This window comes from Peromyscus maniculatus, chromosome 18 (genome assembly GCF_049852395.1).
Source record: "Peromyscus maniculatus bairdii isolate BWxNUB_F1_BW_parent chromosome 18, HU_Pman_BW_mat_3.1, whole genome shotgun sequence".
Classification (NCBI taxonomy): domain Eukaryota; kingdom Metazoa; phylum Chordata; class Mammalia; order Rodentia; family Cricetidae; genus Peromyscus; species Peromyscus maniculatus.
The window spans coordinates 23,590,655-23,606,844 of NC_134869.1; positions in this window are offsets into that span (position 1 = coordinate 23,590,655).

Below are 16,190 nucleotides of genomic sequence, written 5' to 3' on the forward strand. Positions count from 1 at the left end.
TCTTCTTCTCTGACCTCCTCAACCTTTTCTGCTTAGAAACGATGGGGGTCTCTGATTCTACCCAGTTCTTCCCTGCTCCTCATTCATCACATGCCAGCATGCTTGTAGATGGAGTAAAGCCAGTGCAAACTTCATACTCCAAGAAGAGGCGAGATGTCTGTCCGACAGGCAGAGGAAGAAATCTCTGACATGAGCTCTCATGGTCTGTGGCACAGCTGGAGAAGACGACTACCACTTCCACAGCTGCACTGGAGACACCGCAAAATGATTGCTCAAAATGCCATCCTATCTCAAGGGTAGGGACAATCTTTGACACATTGATTTGTGCTTTGCTTTGCTTACACGTTAAGGGAAAAGTCAGGCTCCTCCCGCATGGATGCTTTGGAGGACCTTGACGTTACTAGGCTGACGGCATAATCGGCACACCGACATTTGTTTACTGTAACTGAGTTTCTGGGTAAAATCTACTAATAATTGAATAAGATTAATAAGAAATAAACGTGTTGTGGTTGAATTGTGTTGTTCCAAAATGATACTTTCCAGTCTTAATCCCCGGTACCTGTGAATCGGACCTAATTTGGAAATACAGCCTTTGCACAATCAAGTTAGAATGAAGTAAAGCTGAACTGAATGGGCTTTAATTCAATGACTTATGCCCTGGGTGAGCACAATAGCACAAAGATCCCGGGAGGAACACCCTGTGATGGTGGAGGCAGAGGTTTGAATGTAGTAAGTCAAGGGATGCTAACCAACAGAAGCTAAGAGAGAAGAAACAGATCCCAGAAGAAACCAATTTTGCCCATATTGTGTTGCGGTATGTCAGTCTCTATAACTTTGAAAGAACAAATTTCTATTGTTTTAAACAACTCAGTTTGGGTAAATTTTTATGGAAGCTATAGCAATCTACTTCCAAAAAAAAAAAAAAAGGCCTTTTGGGTAAAATGAGATTCTTCTGAGGATATAACAAGATCATGGTTAGAAAGATCTCTGGCCTGTGCTGCTTTATACCTACTTCATTTACTGGTAAGCAGCAATATAGATGATATCTCAACTGTTTGTTTTTCTGCCTTACAGAAGAGAGAAGAGATTTCATCTAAGCCACACCCCTGCTCAATATCCCCTACCTCTTATTTTTACACTTGGTGTCTTCATTTCCAGCAACCAGGAGCTGGCAACAGGACCCAGGACCAAGCACCTAAGATCTTGAAATGGTGGACTAAGACTTATCTTAGCCAATCCATGGAAACACCTTGTAAGAGTATAAAGATCCCTACCCAGTTATATCATGCATTTATGCAAGGGAAGAGGGTACGTCTCAGAGTGCTCGCCTACAACCCAATGCTGTTGAAGTCAGAAGTCAAACTGAATTAAGGAATAGAATCTAAACACATTTCTTTTGTAATATTTTTATGACTGGCTACCCTTCACTTTGATCTGCTGCACATAAATAAAAAAGAATTAAAAAAAGGTAACGTTTTCATTATGTTTATATCCTTAATTCACACAGTTACTCTGGTCTCTAGGGAAATCTCAACTGGTTGGGATATGATTTAGGGTTTGATTCTTTAAGTGAGTCCTTAGGAAAAAGACTGAAGATCCACTCTTCACGACTATACCCTACATCCTCTCCAGCCAATCATTTCATAGAGTAATCACTGCACAGGATGGAGGATCATTTCACCATGGGCATGAATAAAACTATCCCCCTAGTCAGTACGATATTGTAGCCTCTGAAATGCATGCCCTGCTTTGAGTCTCACTCCAATACAATCACAGAACTGAAGGCTTGAGAGGAAAGTCACCTCTAGAAGCTGGAGATGCTCATTTCGAGCCTCAGTGAAGCCACACTTCATGATGCTCCAGTATATTTGACCCCATCTGCTAATGTCGATTTCCTTTCTCACGGTGACACATTGCAAAGGTACATGTCAGAGTGGAGGCTGCCACTTTCCCATAAAATATGCCAAACCTTCACTTTTATAGCTGAGAGCCAAAGGAATTTAGTGCCTGGCAAAGATCATACAAACCAGCTACAACTTTTCAACTCTGTCCTCAGTAATGAGTATAATTGAGGGTATGGTGGCATGTATTTGTGTCTTAACTGACAGACATGTTTGCCAAGCGAAAGCGTTCATCAAAAGTCTTACTGTTGAAAATAATGTCTAATGTATATATGTATATGTATGTGTGTGCAATACTTACCTATAAAAACTTAATAATTATCCCCATTTCTGAGATTTTTCTTTTAATTTAATAAAAACTCCTGACTTTAGCCAAAGACAATAAAAAAACAAAGAAAGAGGTATGCTTCTTGGCCTTGTGATGCTGGGCCCATAGTCCTCTTAAGCATCATATCCTGAATTTACTTTGTTGCTGCCCTATACTTGCAGAATGACTGTAAAAAAGAGATTTTCTTGGACAATCTTTGTCCATTGTTCAGATAAACTCCATGGCTAAACAGCAACATGTAAATATTTCACAGGCAGTAGATAGAAGTCTAAAAGACTAGGAGAACCATGGCTAGTCTAGGCTTGAACCCTTAAGGATGGCAGGATACGGCACAAAGCAGTCATTTGCATGACCTCATGAGGATTAGGAGAGCTATGAGTTGTCCAAAGTTACTATGCAAATGCCAGCATATTATAAGTTGGTAACTCATTAGCCAGGAGAGGCCTATAGAAGACAGATGGATTAGGGAGCTGTCACAGTTTTTAATCTTTCACGTTTCCACTTCTGTGCTTGTCATGAATAAAATTAGTCACTTGGAGGCCAGCGACACATAATAATAAGTTTAATAAATACTTTGGAAGATATGCTGTTCAATTATATAAAAGGGTTTTTCATTTCACCTAAAGTTACCTTCTTGAACCTTTGCAGGTGCGATGATATTACGTCGTACAATGAGCCCTCATTATTGACACAGATGCCTTATTTTTAGTAAAATAGCTCCCAGAATACTTTATATCACCTACACACAGAAAGAAATCTACATCTTAAAGAGTACAGCAAAGCTGTCAATTTGAACATGCAATTACATAACAAACTCTTGAGAACTTATTTCAGGAAGCAGGGCTGTGCAATAACAACTTTCTCTTGGTGTTTTTCAAGTCATTGTTGGCAAGACAGCTGTCCTTGGGATATCCTGGTTGATATTTAGAACATTAAGTATGTCTCAGAACTTGCCTAATCTAATTGTGCAGTAATTGTGAGAAAAATTGATGGCTGACAAACTTTTCTTGGAAGGGGAAGACCTCAGCTCTTAGAAGTATTTAGGATGTAATAGTTCATACCCAGACTTCAAGAAACACAGTCTAGTCAGGAAAAGATAAGGACACTACTTAGTGTCACTTTGGCTTTGCAAGTCTTACAAAATTTTAGATTACTTCAGCATTTTCAAACTTTATGCAAATATATGAGAAACAAAAGCCCAGTGGGCAATGACTTCCAATTTTTATGATTCTTGTGAAAAACAATGACACCTAGAAAATATTAGGCCTTCATATTGCAGTTGAATAATTTATACAAAAATGCACTTCAAATAATATGTTTGAGACTATACTCTTTCCACTGCAGTGGGACATATTAGAGGACCGAATTCTGAGAATGTCTTCCCACTCTTCTCTGAAATGAAAAACATATTTATAAAGAAGACTCAACTTCCTGTGTGCTTTCTCTGTTCACAAAATGTGTGTAGATTTTTGTCTCAGATACTTTCTACAGCTCCTTTTGGCATTTCCAAACACTTGGGTTCTTAAATATTGTGAAAGAGGTCAGGTTCTCCTGGTTCTAATCTTCAAAACTAAGATGCCTTAAGACCTCATTTCTATTCCTTTCAAGACTCCTAATTGAAATTGAAGTCAAGATCTCTACAGTTAGGAATGATTCCCACTTAATTTCCAACTAGTGTATTATTAGGGCTCAGTCTAAGCTAATTGGGAGGGGGAAAGTGCCTTTAGATACAATAGGCCCAGCAAACAGACACTTATCTCTGAATGTTGTAACTGCTCAAAAAGGTTGGTATTATTTGGGATCTCTTCTTGGTGCATTACTTCTTTTACCTCAAAAACGTGGTTTCTGAGACTGATGTATCTGTCATACATATCTCTCACCATAAAAATCACCATAAACCTTGTACAGTGTCTCTCAGGCAGATCATAACAGACAGGGTGCCCAGAGCTTGCAAATGTTTGCAAAGCGTAAGATAAGGCCAAGCTTATGAGTCATGCCTGTAAACCCAGTATTTGTGGAATCCAGACAGGAAGATTATCATCCTGGGCTATATAGTGATATTGGGCTAGCCTCAGCTACAGGATGAGAACTTGTTTCAAAAGGGGAAAAAGGAGAGGTAGAATTTTGTGTCCATCATCTGCATTCAGTTTCTACTGCTTGAAAGTTACTAACAAGATGACACCCAATGGTTAAGAAGGCTGTTCGTTATCCATGCAGGGCATCTGTGTGCCCAAGGCAATGCCCATTGTTTAGAAACATCTAAGAGCTTGAAAAGCTCTCTGACACATCTAGACAATAGCCCATCTCATCCTAAATGAACATGATTTTCAAAAAATAAATTAAGTTCAGGCTAGGAAGATGACTCAATAAATACAGTGCTTGCTTCATAAACTGGAAGACCTGAGCTTAGAGACAGAGCACTCATTTGAAACATGGAGCCTGTAAATCTAGCATGTACCTGTAAATCTAGCAGTGGGGCAGTAAGAATGGGAATCCTTGGAACTTGCTGGCCAACCAGATCAGTCAATCAGCAAACTCTAGGTTCAGTGAGAAACTTGACTTTTTTAAAAGGCAATTGAGGATGGCATTCAACATTGACCTCTGGACTCTGCATGCCTACACACACACACACACACACACACACACACACACACACACACACACACGTACGCACGCACACACGCACACACACAAATGCATGCACGCATGCACAAATGCTCAAGTTTGTAATAAAGTAAGCCATTCATTTTGGGGCTGTTTCTGTTCCTTCTCCATTCCGCATATTCTGAACAAAATTGTAATATTTCTGGTAGCAGCCCATCTATCAAACATCATTTGGCAGGAGAAAGTGACAGGAATTTCTTGTTCAATAGCCATGTTTCTGTCTTGCCGGGCTCAGGGGCTTTGCTCATATCTACAGAACACTGAGAGTTCTCCTTGGCAGATTTAAGGAAGAAAAAAGAAACTTGGTCCATGTTTGAAAACCCGAAAAACATGAGTTAGACAAAATTGAAAAGTTCTAGGCACATCAGGCTACTAAGAATGCAACACCAGGAAACTGTCTCATGAGATTATCTGAACATTTTACAACAGCAAGAGATGCTGTTCTGGAGAAAGGGAAGGGGGCTATTTGGACAGATGGCAAGATGCTTGTGAGTACAGAGAATACTCTTGGGTCATGCAGCTAGGGAGCCTTACTTACTTAGCCTTTAAGTTTTAACTTCTATGAAAACCCATTATTTTTCATCTTTTTCTGTAAACTCTGGGTCTAGACCTTTAAATGTAGCTGTTACCTCTTCTCACAATGGCAGTGAGTATCCAGATCATCTATAGGCCAGCATTTGTATATAGTATGACCTCACGGGCATTTAGTGAGATCAAACACTCAAGATCATTTCTGCACCTGTTTTATGTTTACATTTTTTTCACTTGGTGCATATTGTTGAGAATTTATTGCTATAACTTACCATTAGAAATATTGATTTCTGGCTTACCACTGTGTGTCATTAAATGGCCCAGTCCTAAAAACATCTTATTTGTATACTACTCTTTGAGCAACAATCTTTCTTCTGCCCCCCCCTCCCCACACCCCCCGCCACCGCCGCCGCCGCCGCCGCCGCCGCCGCTGCCCTTAGAGAATCTGGATTCTCACATTTTACCTTCTACTTTGGCAGTTACAGGATTTAGGTGTGGGGGGGGCTGTCTAGAAACCTAATAGCATATACCATTCAATAAATAATAACAGTGCATTTGCTGTGGGCATAGGGTTCTACCAAGCAGTGTGGAGACTATGAAGGAGGGACTTTCTTTGATGTATATGGGGTCTATAGTTACACAGAGAAAAAGCAAAACTGTGTACAACATATACAGAACAAAACAAATGTTTACCTGGTACTCACAAAAGCAGTAGAAACAAATTGTCTCTATCATTTAAAACAACTCCTTCCCACAATGTGATTAGCCAAGTCAGAAATGTATTTTGGGACTGGGTGATTCATATAATGCTCTAAATGTTGTACTTTGCAGGCATGAATATGTACAGTTTGCAACAGAATTACATTTTCTGTGGGGTGCAATTTTCCATGGCATCTATTATCATCAGACAAAATAGTGTTTGCTTTATTCCTTTACTGGCACTAAAAGTTATAAGCAAATACAATATGAAATAAAAACATGAAAATCTACCACAGTGCACAAAAGGGGGAGATTTCTTGTCAACCTTTCTCTAACATTAATTTAGGTATTGAGGAGTCAACACACTGAAATATATGCTTGACTCCTATAAAGTGATATATTCTAGGAACTGATTTCATACATAATTAAGAAAATCAATATCATTGATAAGCAGTTGGTTTTTTGTCATTTGTTTGTTTGTTTGGTTGGTTGGTTGGTTGGTTGGTTGGTTGACCCACAGTATCAGAAAAACAAAGACCACACTCTTTGCTGGTGAATCAGTACTTTCACTTCAAATTCTAAACTGAACATCCTGTCAGAAGAATGGATTATCTGTGACTCTAGCTTGTACCCCAGAACCTAATACAGTACCTGCAATGTATAAGTGCCCCAAAAGTACTTTTTGAAGTTGACAAGACTCGGGGTAGGTGTGGTATAACAAATAATACGCTTACCTATGGTATCTAGAAGCTTCTTCAGTGACTATGTCAGATTCTATGATAAAGGGTGACCTACTTACTGAGAAGATTATCTAGGTCATCTCCAGGTAATAGTGAAAACCATCAGTAAGTAGATAGAACATGAGACAAAGAATATACAGGGGAAAGTCATGCTACAGAAGATCATGATCCAAGGAAACTCGGCTTCATCTAGAAGCTATGAATGACAAGAAAATGGGTGCACTTCTAGAGCCGTCACAAAGAAACAGTCCTGCCAACAACTTCATTCTCGATGCTGAGTCTCATTTTGGACTTCTGACATCCAATCTGTTGTTTTCTAACAAGACTTTTCCTCGTGAGCTGCAACACATGCATCCACTAGACCAAAGTATGGGTGCTACCAAAGTTCAGCTTGGTGAACCAATGAGTTTGATTGGGGTCACTTATAGAAGCAGAAACGACTCAGACAACTTTGCATCACTGAACCCACCTCAGAACATGTAACAAAAGCTGGGAAGCTAGAGCATATTGCACAGCCTTCAGGGGACTCAACAGTTTAGAGAACATCCTTTCCACATAACTCAGTTGCTCTAAACTTCTCCCAGGCTGAGTACCTTCTTCTTACCTCCCAGGGCATTTTATACATGTAATGCATGACATACATGCAGGCAAAACACCCATATACATCAAATAAAAATAATACTAACATTTTATAAGGAAACATGAGAAGTTAATCAAAGGTAAACATTTTGACCTAGTAAAACATGAATCGTAAGTCTCAGACTCGAGAGGTAAAATTCTAGACTGAATGACTGGTCCTGTTGTTAGGATCTGATATGCATACCATAAAGAGATGCACATATAAATAACCAGAATATACAAATTTGACATGAATCACATAACACTTAAACAGCATAACAGCTATGAGAAGTGACTAACTCTGCTACACAAGTCATGGGAAGGCTTCAAGAACTGAGTAGACAAAAGCAAACGATAAGGATTTAAACAGAGTAGAAGGGAAAAGGAAAGAAGGAAGAATATTAATTTCTAACAAATAAGCCTTTCCTGTAGGCTCAACAAATTGCATATGCTATCTTTGAACCGGCAAGCCAGCTGTTTTCTAGACAAAACCATGTTCCACCCCAATTCGCCTCTGAACTGTCTTCCCAAATGCCATTTCATTCATTGCCGCTACCATCCAAAATACCATCACCTAGGAGACTTGAACCAAAGAAATTCCTTTTCTCGATGTTCTGGTGGATAGAAGTCTGAGATCAGAAAAGACTCATTCATCCCTCACTTAACCTCAGCATGGTGTGCAGTAGGGAGTCTCTGTATTTTTCACCATTCACTGAGGAGAGAGGCTTCTCTGATTAAAGCTGAGGGTGGCATGTATCTACAAATATAAATATAATTATTTAGAAGGCAGTTTGATACTATGTTAATTTAGTTAAACAACAGTATTTATATTGAGCTAAGAGTTCCATCATCTACCCTGCCATGGGTTTTTGACCAGATCTACAGCAGTAGGCATGGATTCCCTCCTGTGAATCAAGGATCAAATCCAATCAGGAAATGTGGGTTACACCCATATCAGTAGTGCCGCTATTTAACAGTGAGGGCATCTTGCCTGGCAGTTATCTTTGAAGCTTATAGGAGAACACAGCTGGGTTGGACTACAGATGGCCCTTTCTCTCCCAAAATCCTGTATAGTGCCTTCTGGGGTTATGAAAGCTGACAAAGAGAAAGCTTCCAACTCAATTCCATCTTGACTTCTCTGTATGATAGAACCAATGTGTGTGGTATTTTTAGCAATAGGCTCTCATCATCCTGTTATGATGTACGAAGAGAAATAACAAGAACTTGTATTGTTTTGATGGCCTCTCGGGACTCGCTGCCCAAAACTCATAAGGAAAAGAAATCTCACTGCTAGCACTGGGGTTTTGTGTAATAACTCCAGGCTTCTAGGAGCAGCATCTCATGGGAAGACTTCTCAATCTTGCCAGCGAAACCCTAGAATTCTTACAGGAATCTGGTGTTTGCATTCAGAAGCTCCTGGGCAGTAATACTGATGCACCCATGCACCCAGCCCACTCTTTGATTTATTTCCTCTCATTTCCTGCTCCTATGACATAATCCCACTCTCACCCAGGCACCTATTCTGATGTTCCAGCCATTTTAGACTCTGTAAGAGGAGCTGGGTAGACGGACGTGGGTCTACGTAAAAAGGTCCTGGTTGTACGCTGATGTGACTAGGTTTGATTCCGCAGGCTAGCATAGGCAATGGAAGTAATTTCAGCAAAAGCAGAGCGTAAAGGACGAACAACACGGTGAAGGAGTGCCTTGGGAGAGCATTTTTTGAAGGAGTGTAGATAATCAGCTAGAGAAGGAAAAGAACAGATAGGGTAAATGCCATACATAACCTATAACACAAGTTGCTAAATGGTCTTATAAATAGAAAACCCAGAGCCAGATATTGGGGTGAAAGCTGAAAGATCAGAGGAGGAGAGAGCAAGACACTAGTTCTTACCCCAATGAAATCCTCTGCCAAAAGAGAACGAGTTCTGTTCTGTTTCCTCATGCCTTATATTCTTTTCTATGTCCTGCCATATTACTTCCCGGAATTAAAGGCATGTGTCCTTCCCAAGTAAGCACATGAGCTCTCAAGTCCTGGGATTAAAGGTGTGTGCCACCACTGCCTGGCTCTGTTTCCAGTGTGGCCTTGAACTCACAGAGATCCAGATGGATCTCTGACTCCCAAGTGATAAGATTAAGGGTGTGTGCCACCACTGTCTGACATCTATGTCTAATCTAGTGGCTGGCTCTGATCCCCAGATAAGTTTATGAGGGTACACAATATAATGGGATACACAACATATCACCACAATAACCCAAGTAAAAGACAGTGGTAAAAGAGAGGAGAAGAATATTTGAGTGTCAGAGTATAATCTACAAGACAGTGTTAGAAGTTCTAGGCAACTCACACCCATTTCTTCTATTTCTCAAAACAACTTTGAGCAAATAGAAGGAGCATCTTATTTTTTCAGTAGGAGACTGGGACTAAGACATTGCATGGTGCTTACCCTGGAGCATCAGTAGCCATGAAATAGAAGAGCCCAGATCGGAGCCATGTCTGCTGTGTTCCACTCTTATTCTTCTTTCACAATAAACTGTCTTTCACGCCAGAGGGACTGAAGAAATCAATACAGATATGAGAAACCAGGAGGTCAGAATAATGGAAAAAGTAATTAGATAACGTGGGAGGAGGAAGACGGAGGACCCACTTGACTTGAGGTGGAGACAATAGACTGCATTCAAGTCATCACAGTGTAACCAAGTCAGTGCTCAGTGTAGCCAGACATTCTCTGTAGCACACTAGGCTGCTCTATGTAAGAAGTACAGATTCGTGTGTCATCAACACACAGAACAGCATTCCCCAAGAAAAGCAGACAGGGCATGAAGCAGTGGAGGGAATAGAGATAGCACTTTCCACCAGAGATCACATCATTTTGTTTTGTCTTTCTGTTTTGGATGGAGCGGCTGTTGTTACTGGGATGCTGATCGCAAAGAAGTGCTCTGGACCTCTGCAGAGAAGGTGATAACCAGGTGGTACTGGAGTCTGAAAGGATGTGCAATCATTTCCTCATGCTGTATAACCAACTGGGTAAAATTCATACCTGAAAACAGCACTCATTAACAAAGTTCTGTAAGAAATGTCTTTCTGCATGGCTAAAACTCAAGTGTTAGCCAGAGCTTGGCTCAGGGCTGTCTATCAAGTTTTTGGGTTAATGGAATAATTGATTTCCTTGAAGTCGTAAGTCTATAGTCTCTGGCATTTTGCTGATGATCATACGAGGATCATTTTCAGTTTCTAGGTAACGTTACTCTTTTGTATGTGGCCCCTTTCAAAAATGTCTCATCGGGCAATAGTGGCCCATGCCTTTGATCCCAGCACTCGAGAGGCAGAACCAGGTGAATCTCTGTGAGTTCAAGACCAGCTTGGTCTACAGAGAGAGATCCAGGACAGCCGCCAAAACTAAACAGAGAAACCCTGTCTTGAAAAATAAATAAATAAGCCGGGCGTGGTGGCGCACGCCTTTAATCCCAGCACTTGGGAGGCAGAGGCAGGCGGATCTCTGTGAGTTCGAGGCCAGCCTGGACTACCAAGTGAGCTCCAGGAAAGGCACAAAGCTACACAGAGAAACCCTGTCTCGGAAAAACAAAAAAAAAAAAAATAAATAAATAAATAAATAAATAAAAATTTAAAAAAAGAATAAATCTTATACTCAAATTGTCTTAAACATTTAATCTCTCTTGCCAGGAAAGATATATTTTGGTTCAACTCACCTGATTAGGCTAGGCCCACCAATGAACCTCCATATTGTAAGAGCAACTAATTTTAGACCTTAATTATATGTCTAGAACTCCTTCCTAGAAGCACTGTGTTCTGATGGGGAAACCCACAGAGACAGCTGACCCGAGCTAGTGGGAGCTCATGAACTGAACTAGGCCTTCTAATTGTGAGTGGCAGATGTATGGCTTGGTCAGTTTGTGAGGACCCTGGCAGTGGGACCAGGATTTATCCCTGGTCCATGAGCTGGCTTTTTGGAGCCCATTCCCTATGGAGGAATACATTGTTCAGCCTTGATGCAGAATGGGGGAGGGTCTGCCTCAACTTGATATGTCAGACTTTGTTTACTACCCATGGGAGGCCTTACCCTCCCTGAGGAGTGGGATAAGGGAGAGCAAGTGGGGGAGGGGGGAGCAGGGAACTGTAGTTGGTATGTAAAAATAAAAAAATTAAATAACATAAAATTTAAAACAGAAGCACTGTTCGCTTTCTTAAATGGTGATTGCGCACGTGTGTGTGTGTGTGTGTGTGTGTGTGTGTGTGTGTATATGTGTGTGTGTCGAACACACACATGCACTCGCACACACATGCATTAAGTAAAAGAACTAAAGTATCCTATAGAAGTGGTCAAGACCTTTCTCTACCTTATGTTTTCCAGTCTCATCTACTGTCCTTTCTTGGAAGAGTTTATGAATCAATCTTCTAGATGGATACAAACTGGGATAACAAAATCTTTATTCCCCCATTCACAAAAGAGATTACACCAGAATGGGTTTGAAGGGAGAAGTGATCACAGATCACATCAGAAAATATCAGTGCGGTTGGTGAAGTTGCAGAGAGAGCATGAGCTAGGGAGGGCGGGATATAAGATGATTGGCAGACTAAGCATCATCAGCATAAATCGGGAACTCTCTTTATTTCAAAGTGATATTTTGACTATTTGTAATACACTGATGATCCTAACTAATTCTATGTACCACATAAACTTGGAGACAATTTAGAATGCTTTACTGGGCTCCTCCACACTACTCCAAAGTAGGAGGACAATGTGTCTCTGTATTAGAATAACAGACATCTAGGTGAGCTGGAAAAATTAAAGGAGTCTATCACAGCTTCTGACAGAGATTAAAGACCACTAGAAACTGGTAGAAATCTTTATTCCCAGCTTCACTTTGGGTAATGGACCAGACTTGGGGGAGTGTGGTGACAAATTGCCTGGAATTTTATTATTCTCTACAACAGTATAATGTGATAGTTTGTGAAGTTCAGGGAGAAAAAAAAAGTGTAATTTTTCAGCAGTTAATGTGTTTCTAAATCAATCACAGCAGAGGTGTGGAAGGAGACTGAGAGATGGAGGATAATAGCCAGGTAGGATCACCACCTTTCAATGTTCCTACCTATCCAACCCCTTAATTATATGCTCAAACAACCTACAACAGAAATGCAAAACTAAGGAAAACCTCTTCAGAGCCTACTTTTAACTTTCAGCATTAAACTCAAAATGTGCATATCATAATGGTGTCACATTTACCTAGAGATTAATGAATTCCTGCTCTTCAGAACTCTTACTTAGGAACAGGCAAGGAGAAACTCATAAATATGCATTCACTTACCCCTCTGCTAAAGTGGAGAAAGAGGAGATGATTTTTTAATGTTTCAGTGTGTCCTCTGATTATTTAATCTACCCCTACCAGGGACAAGTACTGTGGTGAATGAAGCCTACCATCAAATGACCCAGGTACATGAACACTGTTGGAAGCAAAGTCACCAACACAGCCACAAATTAGCCAATGATGCCATTAATACCTTGGCTTCTTAATATAGAGTGTGAGAGAGAAATGTTATCCCATCTGCCTTCTCCCAGCTACATCATTGTTTATCCCCTTCCTCAACAAGAACCATCCAGTCCTAGCCACAGTAGCTAGTACAATTCATTCATTCCTTTCTTTTAGCTACAAAGCAAAACTCTGAGAGCAGAGACCTTGTTTGCTCCATAACATATACATACCTCAAACTTTTTGAAAATGTTCTGAATAAAAAATTTTTGGGCCGGGCGGTGGTGGCGCACCCCTTTAATCCCAGCACTCGGGAGGCAGAGGCAGGCGGATCTTTGTGAGTTCGAGGCCAGCCTGGGCTACCAAGTGAGCTCCAGGAAAGGTGCAAAGCTACACAGAGAAACCCTGTCTCGAAAAACCAAAAAAAAAAAAAGAAAAGAAAAGAAAAAAAAAAAAGAAAAAAATTTTTGGATTTTGTTCATCTCATTCTATCATTGTATTTTAATCAGTTTTGGTCCCTGTATGACCCCCCCACACACACACACCTTGATATCTGTAACAAGTGGGGTGTGGATGAAGAACCTTGCAAATATCTCACTCGCTACAAGCCTCTGAAGCCGTTGTTGGTATTCCCACTGCACAGAGGAGGAAGTACACCCGGAAAGTAATGTGTTACTTGCCCAAGAGCATGTCAACTTGAATAGACAAAACCAAGAATCTCTATAGCGTTCTGGTTGTTTCTAACTATGGTTTAAAAGAAAATAGCCTCCACAGGAAGTGGCACTATTAGGAGGTGGGACTTTGTTGAAGTAGGTATGGCCTTGTTGGAGGAAGTATGTCACTGTGAGGGTAGGCTTTGAGGTCTCCTATACTCAAGCTATGCCCAGTGACACCATTCACTTCCTGTTGCCAGCAGATCAAGATGTAGAACTCTCAGCTCCTTCTCCAGCACCATGTCTGCATGGAGGCTGCCATGTTCCAGCATGATGATAATGGACTAAACCTCTGAAACTGTAAGCCAGCCCAATTAAATGTTTTCCTTAATAATAGTTTTCATGGTCAGGGCAAACCATTTGCTTTGGACAGTCTCATAGCAGAATTCAGTTCCACGGTAAACATACATAAACATAGCCATCTCCATGCCCCTGGATCCTGAGTACCATGTTAAAGGTCGAAATGAAGTGCTCACTATGAGTCTTTCTATCTTTAAGGTTTCCACCAGTCTATACAATATTTCAATGTGGTTTTCAAGGATGTTCCTCTAGGAATATCAGTTTTTAAAATGTTCTATTGGTCAGAAAAACCCATCAAGAAAAAAAGAAACTGCTGTGTTCAAAGGAAAAGGCACCTTTTCATCTAGGGTTCAGTTCTCTTTGCATGCACCTAGGTAGTTACAATAAAGTATATTTGTCTTGTGGTATTAAACACAGCTGCATCAGAATATAAGACAGGTATCCATAAGATATTAAATGGGTGTGATGGTTGGTTTTGCCAATTTGTTGGTATTTAAACACACACAAAAAATACTCCTGGATATGCCTGTCTCTGAGGGAATTTCCAGAGATAATTAACCCATAGGAAAGAATCACTCTAAATGAGAGTGGAATTTTCCAACAAGTAGCACAGATATTAAAAGATTAGAGAAAAACAGCAATTAGCCTGTTCTTACCTTCTCTTCTTTCTCATCGAGTGAATCTATTGACAATATATCCCACCCTCTTTAAAATTCTGCCGTGGACTCAATAACAGCAACTCTTCAGAGATGTTCCATTGTTTCAGTAATAGATTGGGACTGCTAAGAAATCCAGCCTCATGGGATGAGACACCACCAAGATGCTACCTGTTACTCTAACATGTGCAGGGCCTATTGTTGGACTATCCAGCCCCTATAAGCCAGATAGATGATATCAGTGAGAGCCAAAGTCACATTTTAAGTTTTAATTTCTAGGCCTTAGGGATGCAGAAAACAAACATATCTCTGATCTGCAGGCCCCTTGCCCAAGGATAGATAGTTCCTGAAATGCTGGAGGCTATTGTTTATGGGGAGACAACAAGCCATATGTTTTCATTCCCCTAAACAAGTTTCTTTGACCCATATGCATGGGATGTGCTTGATCATGAGGGTGGGAGGTTCACAGGCAGGAAAATACGTCAGAGTGTATGCTTGCCCCTGATTGCATGTAGGCTGGAGGTACATCAGGATGTATTCTTGCCCCTGATTGGACTTGATGGGAAATGCAAAGAATTATGGGTTTTCCTTCTTAAACCCTAGTCATACTTGATTCTACCCATTTCCTACAAACCTGGGTATGGACCTAGCCAGAACTTACCCACCTGGCCAGTATTTAATTAAAGCTTGCTTCAAATTTGGCTTTAAATTCTGATAGTGGTCTTATTCTCTATTGGTGGGACCAAGAGGATTGGTGGGATATATTCTTATAATATTTATACATTATGTTGATTCTGTTCTTCTTAAAACCCTGCCTATTACAATACACTTCAAGTAATTTTTAATATCAACATTTTATCTTATTTTTATTTGTTTGTTTGTGATATGTGTATATTCAATGTGGGAGAAGAATTGTGTAGATTGTTCAGTAAGTGACACATATTTAGTAATTTTATTTGTTATGTTTTCTGCACATAAAATTCATTTGGTTAGCTGACCCTGAAATAAATATCAAATATTCAAAATTCATAATCTTTTAATTATCAAAAGTAAAGCATATTTATGACCTCTAGTGCATAAGCATATGTCCTGTAATTTTTTAAGTTTTTAATATAGTTTTGACGCACTACAAATATGAATTATAAAACTGACTTTGGGGGGAAAGAGAAGAAATAAATAGAAAGAAAAGTGATTCACAAAAAGAATGTAATTCCAAATCTTCATTTGAACCCTAAATTAAATTATATCCTGGGAATATTTTAACTCCTAACTTTAGTGGTTACACTAGATCTCTGTGAGAGTTTTTCTTTACACTTACAGTGGATTTGCATTTCACAATGCACTCATTAACATGAGCAGGAAAGCCAGACTCTCACATTCTGTCTCAGTGAACCAGTATTGAAATCCATTATGATGAAGGTTGTACAGGAACTGTGACAATTAGCTGGAGGGTGGAGATAAGAAGTCTTGGATTCTGTACAACAGATAGAAATCAGACCAGTTATTTTTCAATTTCTTTTAGCAAGAAAAAAATGAACATTTGTGGAAGAAAT